The sequence below is a fragment of the Pleurodeles waltl genome, chromosome 1_1 (assembly GCF_031143425.1).
Source record: "Pleurodeles waltl isolate 20211129_DDA chromosome 1_1, aPleWal1.hap1.20221129, whole genome shotgun sequence".
Taxonomy (NCBI): domain Eukaryota; kingdom Metazoa; phylum Chordata; class Amphibia; order Caudata; family Salamandridae; genus Pleurodeles; species Pleurodeles waltl.
In genome coordinates this window covers 120,452,949-120,460,472 of record NC_090436.1, presented here as the reverse complement: position 1 = coordinate 120,460,472, position 7,524 = coordinate 120,452,949, and the positions used below count along the sequence as shown (strand labels likewise).

Sequence of the window (7,524 nt, the reverse complement as noted above, 5' to 3'; positions counted from 1 at the left end):
AGCTTGCTCTCCAGGATGATGCCAAGGTTGTGTGCGTGGTATGTCGGGGTGGGTGCTCGTCCAATTTCTGTAGTCCACCAGTGGTCATTGATGAGGAGGTGTTGTGCCTGAAGATGTGTCTGTATTGAGTTTTTGGCATTTGTTTTTCCTCCAGTTCGGCAATGCCCGTCATGCACCTGAAAAAGCTGGCTTTCGTGGTGCAGGGGTCTTCTGATGGTGAGAGGATCAGCTGCGTGCAGTCTGTGTAGGATATGATTTTAATTTCTTCAGGGGGCATGAAGCTGTTGACGAGTGTGGGGTTGAGGGATGAGCTTTGAGGAACACCGCAGATCATGACCTTGTGTTCTGAGGTGAAAGGTAGTGGGCACATTCTCTGGGTTCTTGAGGGCTTTTTCTGTGATTCCGATATGATGCAGGGTGCAGTGGGATATGGTTTTGAGTGCTACTGAGGGGTTGAGGAGGATCAGGGCTACCATTTCTCTCCAACCAAGAAAGGCTTTGATGTCTTCATGGCAGTGATCAGGGTGGTTTCATGCTGTGGATGGTGCAGAATCCAGATTAGGAGGGGTCCAGAAGGTTATTGATCTCTAGGTGTTGTGTGATTTGGTGGTTGATGGCGTTTTCAAGGACTTTGGCAGGATAGGGGAGCAGCGAGATGGGTATGTAGTTTTTGAGTTAACTGGAGTTGGTTGAAGGTTTCTTGAGAAGGGGTAATGGTAAATTAGTAATACCCAGTGCCACACTTATGCAGTACAATTACTGCATTTAATTTTCATAAATATTTTGATATTCTCTGCATTAGTAACATAAGCTGGTTTTAGCTGGTTATCTACAATATCTAGTATATTCTACATAAGGCAAATGCTTACTCTTAGAGTAATATTTCTGGGTTTTACAGTTACATCAGTAGGCTTGTGTCACTTAATAACTTACTGGCAAAACTTAAGTTAGGCCAAAGTGGTATTGAATAGTTCCCTTAAAGGAAATCTAAGATGCCCCCTATTTGGTTCAAGATAAGAAAGTATTATTATAAACTCTTCTAGTATAGAATTTGAGCACTGCAAAGAAACTTCTAGTTAGGGGTTGGGGGGAACAGACTCATCAAACATGGTATCAATTCTGCAAAACACAAGTGCCTTTAAGGGAACCACCAGAGTGGAGTCACCAGAAAGACAACAGCACAAATTATTCATATTCAGTTGAAGAATTCAAAGGTGAAGCTATTAGGCTTATTCATTTATATCGAATAAACTGAATTAAGAATAGGACGAAGTTGATGCTAGTTTCATTTGCTTTTTCTTGGGACTGTGGAAAATTGAAACCACTTGTTATACTCTGAAAATGCCCAGTTTCCTCCACCAATCACCAAGAAACCTGTAAATAACCGTCAGCAAACTCTCTGCTTTACTTAGTTAAAAGGCAAGATTTGAAAACTAAGCAGACATCTAGATTTACCTCTAAGAATGATATTTTGTGGCACTTTGGTTTCTTTTCACCCAATGATTATGCTTAGGGGATGAGAATAGATCAAGGACCATTTTCCAAACAATGCTTGTAGGAGCAACGGTAACAGGCGCTTATGTTTCTGCGCCCTCAGGGCAATGTAATATTACAAAAGAAGCTTGTGACCCTCTTCTGTAACACTCTATGCTCTATGTACATGGTGTATTCACTCATTAGCATAGGGCATAGCTGTAAATAGTAAATGGTGTTTTTTTTAATACATACGTACGTGTGTTTTTATAAAGTGAAATGTTAACAAGTTTCTGTATATTTTAGTTAAATTGTGAAATTAAATATTTTTATAAGTTTCGTTAGTGTTTTATTTTTTAAAACTTACTCATATAACTTTATTGGTTATATATTTTTAATTAGTTTTTCACTTTACTGTTACTATTGTTATGTAAATGTTTCTTAAAATGTTTTATTTAGTGTTGTTTTATTTTTAAATACAATATTTATATATGTATATATATGAATAACATGCAAACGTTTGAACTAATGTGGAAAAATGGCAGATAAATTCTTTCCTCAGCAAAGAAAAAAGCCAACAGTACATCTGGTTTACTAAAGATGGTGGAAGGGCGTAAGGACGTTTTGCACAAGCACTTTAAAATGAAACACTGGGGACTCTATGGGACAGTTGTACTGGGGATAGGAGGGCAAATAATAAGTTACTTAGTTTACATTATCACAAGGTTACCTATAATAACATTTCAGGTATGTTGCTTTAAGGATTATATTTATTTAAAAAATATATATTCTTGCCTTTTTTTTTTTAATTATTCCTTCCTCAATGTTCTTGAGACAATATTTTTGTCATTCCTTTAATAAGTATAGGAAGATGATATTTAGGTTAACAATATTTTAAAAAAGATACTTTCTTTTTCGATATTTTTGTTCTCAGTATTTGGTCATCCAACTACCCTCTGTCTGCACTGTCCCTGTTTGCGCCGAGCACAGTTGCTAAAAGTGAGCCATTACGTAAACAGGGTCAATGTGCCCTTTACGTTATATGGGCCCAGGTCAAACAACAGTGGCTGGAAACTCTGTATTGTTAGTCTTTAAATCATTCCTCATCTAAGGACTAATTTCACACAGAAGATAAAAATGTTTACAATGCAAGCAAACCATTATCCGGAAAACCTCCACAGTTTATATAAAGTTGTCTCATCTAATATATTCATAAAACTCAAACAGCAGATACATCTTTATTTTGTGTCCAATAGATTAATCAACTTGATTGTCAAATTATCTGTAAATTATTGTCATCTGAAAACTAGCCTCCCTTAGCATATATTTGAGCTGGTCACAAGAATGGTGGTAACAAAAAGTCTCTGTTTATTCAGTGTTTTATTTCTTACAATTTTGTAATAAAGTCAATGAATAAATACCTATTTGAGTTTCCTTACTTCTGTGTCTATGATGCCTATATGTCTTTCTCTGATTTAATAGGAAAATTCATTCATATTTCAATAACATTCAGTTCAATTATTTTTACTCCCATTCTCATGATAGTGGCTTCTGAACAGAATACTTCCTCTGAAGGCTCAACAAAGTACAGGTTGTTGAAGGAAGGACTTTACACCATTTACTCTATTTAGGGTAAAACCTTGCATGTAAGAGACAGGAATCAAAATAATGACCCTGTCACTCTGGGAGAAAACTTGCAGCATGTTTGACTATTAGTTTTTTTGTTTCTTAAAAAACAACTTCTGCTTTGGGTGTTTGCTTTTGAAACAAAACACATTTTTTAAATGTTTGCTAGCCAGCCATCATGGCTGACTGTATTGTCCTTCAACTGGTTTGTGCATAGACAGGTACTGCCATGGCAGTGGTTTCTGTCAATTTAGAGAGTTGTCCAGAGGGCCAGCAGACAACTCTAAATGTGGTGGGCAGAGGTCCCTCTGCAAGTCAGTGAATAAAATAAATTTAGTGGCAACTTACCTGGCCACCTGGAGAATAGTGATTTTCTTTCTGATATTTACTTATTCGTTGGTTCCATATAGCTCTCTCCCTGTCACACAACACAAGACAGCAAGTTGTGTTGTATGACTTCTTAGTGAATCGGCCTCTTCACGCACATGGAATTAGTAAAGCAAAGATATAGGTATGGGGGAACAAAGAATCTCTCTTTGCACCATCCAAGATGCTCTATCTGGAGCCTCCATCACCCCTTCTTTTGCTCATCAGAGCCTTCTTATAATTTTGAGCTGCCCTTTGCTGATTACCATAGCCCTTTGACCCCTTTGTTAGCCATTAGCCATTTTCCTGACTTTTGAGTTTCTCAAACCCTTGCTGCCATCCTTCACAGGCCACGCTTATTTTCACCCATCCACCTTTGATCTCCTCAGTCAAGTTTCAATCCCTATGCCCTCAGATGCACCCTCAGACTACTGTGCCAGCATCAAACTGTGCCCTCTACGTTCAGGGTCAGTGTCTAACACTCTCAGCTTTTTATCCCTTTGCATGCTCTGACCACATACTTATCAGTTCTATACATGGGCTGAAGAGATGGGGGTTTATAGGGGTTGGCATTATTAGAAGCATAAATGAGAACCATTTCCAAAAGGAATACCCTAATACATGTGGCCTAGACTCACATAGGTGCCCTCTTGTGATTGATCATTTTCCTTCACTTTCTGGTCCTTCTGTGCCTAGTGGCACTGGTCCTTCTCCTAGTCATGTTAAAAGTCCCCCTTTCTGGGTTGTTTTGGTTCTCCTGATCCTCAATGTGGCCCTGGTCTAACAAGTTCTAGTTATCCTGGTACTGGTTTCCTGAATGGTGGGGTACTGTCTGTCCCCTTCCTGGCCCTTCTCCTGGCTCACCTTTGTGTTAGTCATTCCTGGACCTTCTGATCCTGGTACTACTGATGCTCATCCCGATCCTGCTGGTCTGCTGGGTCCTTATCCAGTTAGTCCTGCTGTCTTGGTTCTCCTAGGACTAATATTCCTAGGCTTCCTGATTTGGATCATCCTGATTCTCCTTGCCAATTACCATTGTAATTGTAACAACCATGAACACCATCCACTCAGGCTCCCCCACGGACCCCTGCCCCCATCATGTTTTCAACTCACCCAACGCCACCATCGCCCCCGAACTCCGCAAGATCATCAACCTCTTCTTCACTTCTGCCACCTTCCCGGACAGCTGGGAAACACGCAGAAATCCAACCCCTCCTCAAAAAACCCAAGGCCGACCCCAACGATCTCAAAAACTTCCGTCCGATCTCTCTCCTCCCTTTTCCAGCGAAAGTCATCGAGAAGATCGTCAACACTCAGCTCACCCACTTCCTCGAAGACAATTCCATCCTGGACCCCTCACAATCCGGATTCAGACGAAACCACAGCACTGAGACTGCTCTCCTCGCCGCCACAGATGACATCAGACATCAAATGGACAATGGCGAAACCTCAGCCCTCATCCTCCTCGACCTATCAGCCGCCTTTGACACCGTCTGCCACCGCACCCTACTGACCCGCCTCCAGGAAGCCGGCATCCAAGACAAAGCCCTCCACTGGATCTCATCCTTCCTCTCCGACAGAACGCAGAGAGTCCGTCTCTCCCCTTTCCGCTCCAAAGCCACCAACCTCATCTGCGGCGTCCCCCAAGGATCCTCCCTCAGCCCTACGTTGTTCAACGTCTACATTGCCCCCCTCGCTCAACTGGCCCGCCAACATCATCTCAGCATCATCTCCTACGCCGACGACACCCAGCTCGTCCTCTCCCTGACCAAAGACCCGCTCACCGCCAAAACAAACCTCCACGAGGGACTAAAATCCATTGCCGATTGGATGAACAACAGTCGCCTGAAACTCAACTCCGACAAGACGGAAGTCCTCATCCTCGGGCGCACTCCCTCGGCCTGGAACGACTCATGGTGGCCCTCCGTCCTCGGACCCCCGCCCACCCCTGCCAGCCACGCAAGAAACCTCGGCTTCATCCTGGGCTCCGCCCTCACCATGTCCAAACAGGTCAGCGCCGTCTCCTCCTCCTGTTTCAACACCCTTCGAATGCTCCGCAGAATCTTCAAGTGGATCCCAACAGAAACCAGAAAGACGGTGACCCAGGCCCTCGTCAGCAGCAGACTTGACTACGGCAACGCACTCTACACAGGCATCCCAACCAAAGACATCAAACGACTCCAACGCATCCAAAATGCCTCCGCCCGACTGATCCTCGACATACCCCACCGAAGTCACATCTCCCCTCACCTAAAGGAACTCCACTGGCTCCCAGTAGACAAGAGGATTACCTTTAAACTTCTGACCCACGCTCACAAGGCACTTCACAACACCGGACCCTCCTACCTCAACACCAGACTTAACTTCTACACTCCAACACGTCAACTCCGATCCGCCAACCTCGCCCTCGCCATCGTACCCCGAATCCAGCGCAAGACATCCGGCGGCAGATCCTTCTCCTTCCTCGCCGCCAAGACCTGGAACTCTCTCCCCACATCTCTTTGCCAGACCCAGGACCTCCTCGCATTCAGAAGGCTCCTCAAGACCTGGCTCTTCGACCGCTAAATCAGCAGCGCTCCCCCCCCCTCTCAGCGCCTCGAAACCCTGACGGGTACATAGCGCGCTTTATAAATACTATGATTGATTGATTGATTGATTGTCCTTGTGGGTCATCAATACTGCATATCCACTGGCTGTAGCCCTCTTTATTGGGTTATCTTGGCCTGGGCCTGGTCATTTTGGTCCTGGTCTGGGCCTATTGGTCCTTGTGGACCTGAGTGTCCTGGTTTCACTGATTCTTGCAAGCCTGAGCCTAATAGCCCACTTCCTAGTCTTCCAGCTCCACTTGAAACTTGAGGTCCCGGTCTCTTGGTTCTGAAGTCTGTGGTCTGTGGCTTCCTGGTCCTGCTTATTCTGATCCTTCTTGTCTATTTAATCCTCCCCATCTGGTCCCTGGTCTTAATGGCCTTAGTCTGTCTACTCCTGACTTGCCTATTTCTTGAGGTCCTCCTCCAAAATGTCATGATACTCTTTGTACTGGTCCTCCTGCTAGTTGTTATCTAAGACTTACTTGTCCACTTTATCCTGATTACTGCTTATATAAATAGGAGAAGTAGCTGTACGGTCCTGATGAAGTGTCATGGGATAATTTTTTGACCATAGAGACGCTAAACATATTGACCGAAGTGCGTTGGTACTAGGTACACTACCTTTTTCCTTTCTATGGAGTGCAGTGGGACAATCATTCCCCGCATTCACTCCCCCTGTTTCTTTTTTAATCTTGACCTGAACCTTTCCCTGATTCATTAAATTATGCTTAAGGCTCATTGCCAATTTTAACTCACTTGTCTCTCCTACGTTCTTTCTACACAGTCAGTATTCACTTCAGACCTAACTATATTTGCTATACAATCTTCGGTAGACTACCACCACCATTTTTGGGGTGGTCCGCCAGACATTGCAGCACCGGTCTGACGAGGAGCTTGCCCAGTGATGAAGCTTGGCATCCTAGTGGATGTTTGAGGGCTCTCCGGAAATTGCTGACTCTTCTCTAGATAACATCCTTACCAAGATCGAGAACTTCAAAACTGCACCGTTTGACGCTCGCTTTCCAAATGTTAACTAGTCAAGGAACTGCTATCAAAATTATCGTGACTTCTATCAATGCAATAATGCACTGAGTGCCAAAGGAGTGGATATCAAGCGTGTAGAAATGCTTGTGTCCTGTCTCGTGGGTGGCGAAATGGGACGAGGAGCGAGCAGCTGGCACGTTTACAGGGAAGCTTTAAGCAAGCGATGGCAACACAGAACAAAGATCAACACTTAGTTTGAATGGTTCTCTTTATTGGTTGTTCTAGCCTCTTGAATTAAATGTAAGAATTCATAACGCGAGTAAATGTGCAAATGGAGCATCTGAGCCAAGGTGAACCTCAATTACACAAATCTAAAGAATGAAGTCAATAAAAGTGTTGCCCTTGTCCTCACAGTCCGTTGTTCTCTTCTCTGTAATGTGCTCACTAGACTAGAATTTTTGTTTCTGGTCCTCCTTGTTTGGGTCTT

The 7,524-nt window shown here is 43.6% G+C and overlaps 1 pseudogene; it reads left to right on the top strand.

The window, feature by feature from the left end:
• Positions 1 to 6,979: 6,979 nt before the first annotated feature.
• On the top strand, positions 6,980 to 7,277 carry LOC138292625 (cytochrome c oxidase subunit 6B1-like; annotated as a pseudogene).
• The last annotated feature ends 247 nt before the right edge of the window (positions 7,278 to 7,524 follow it).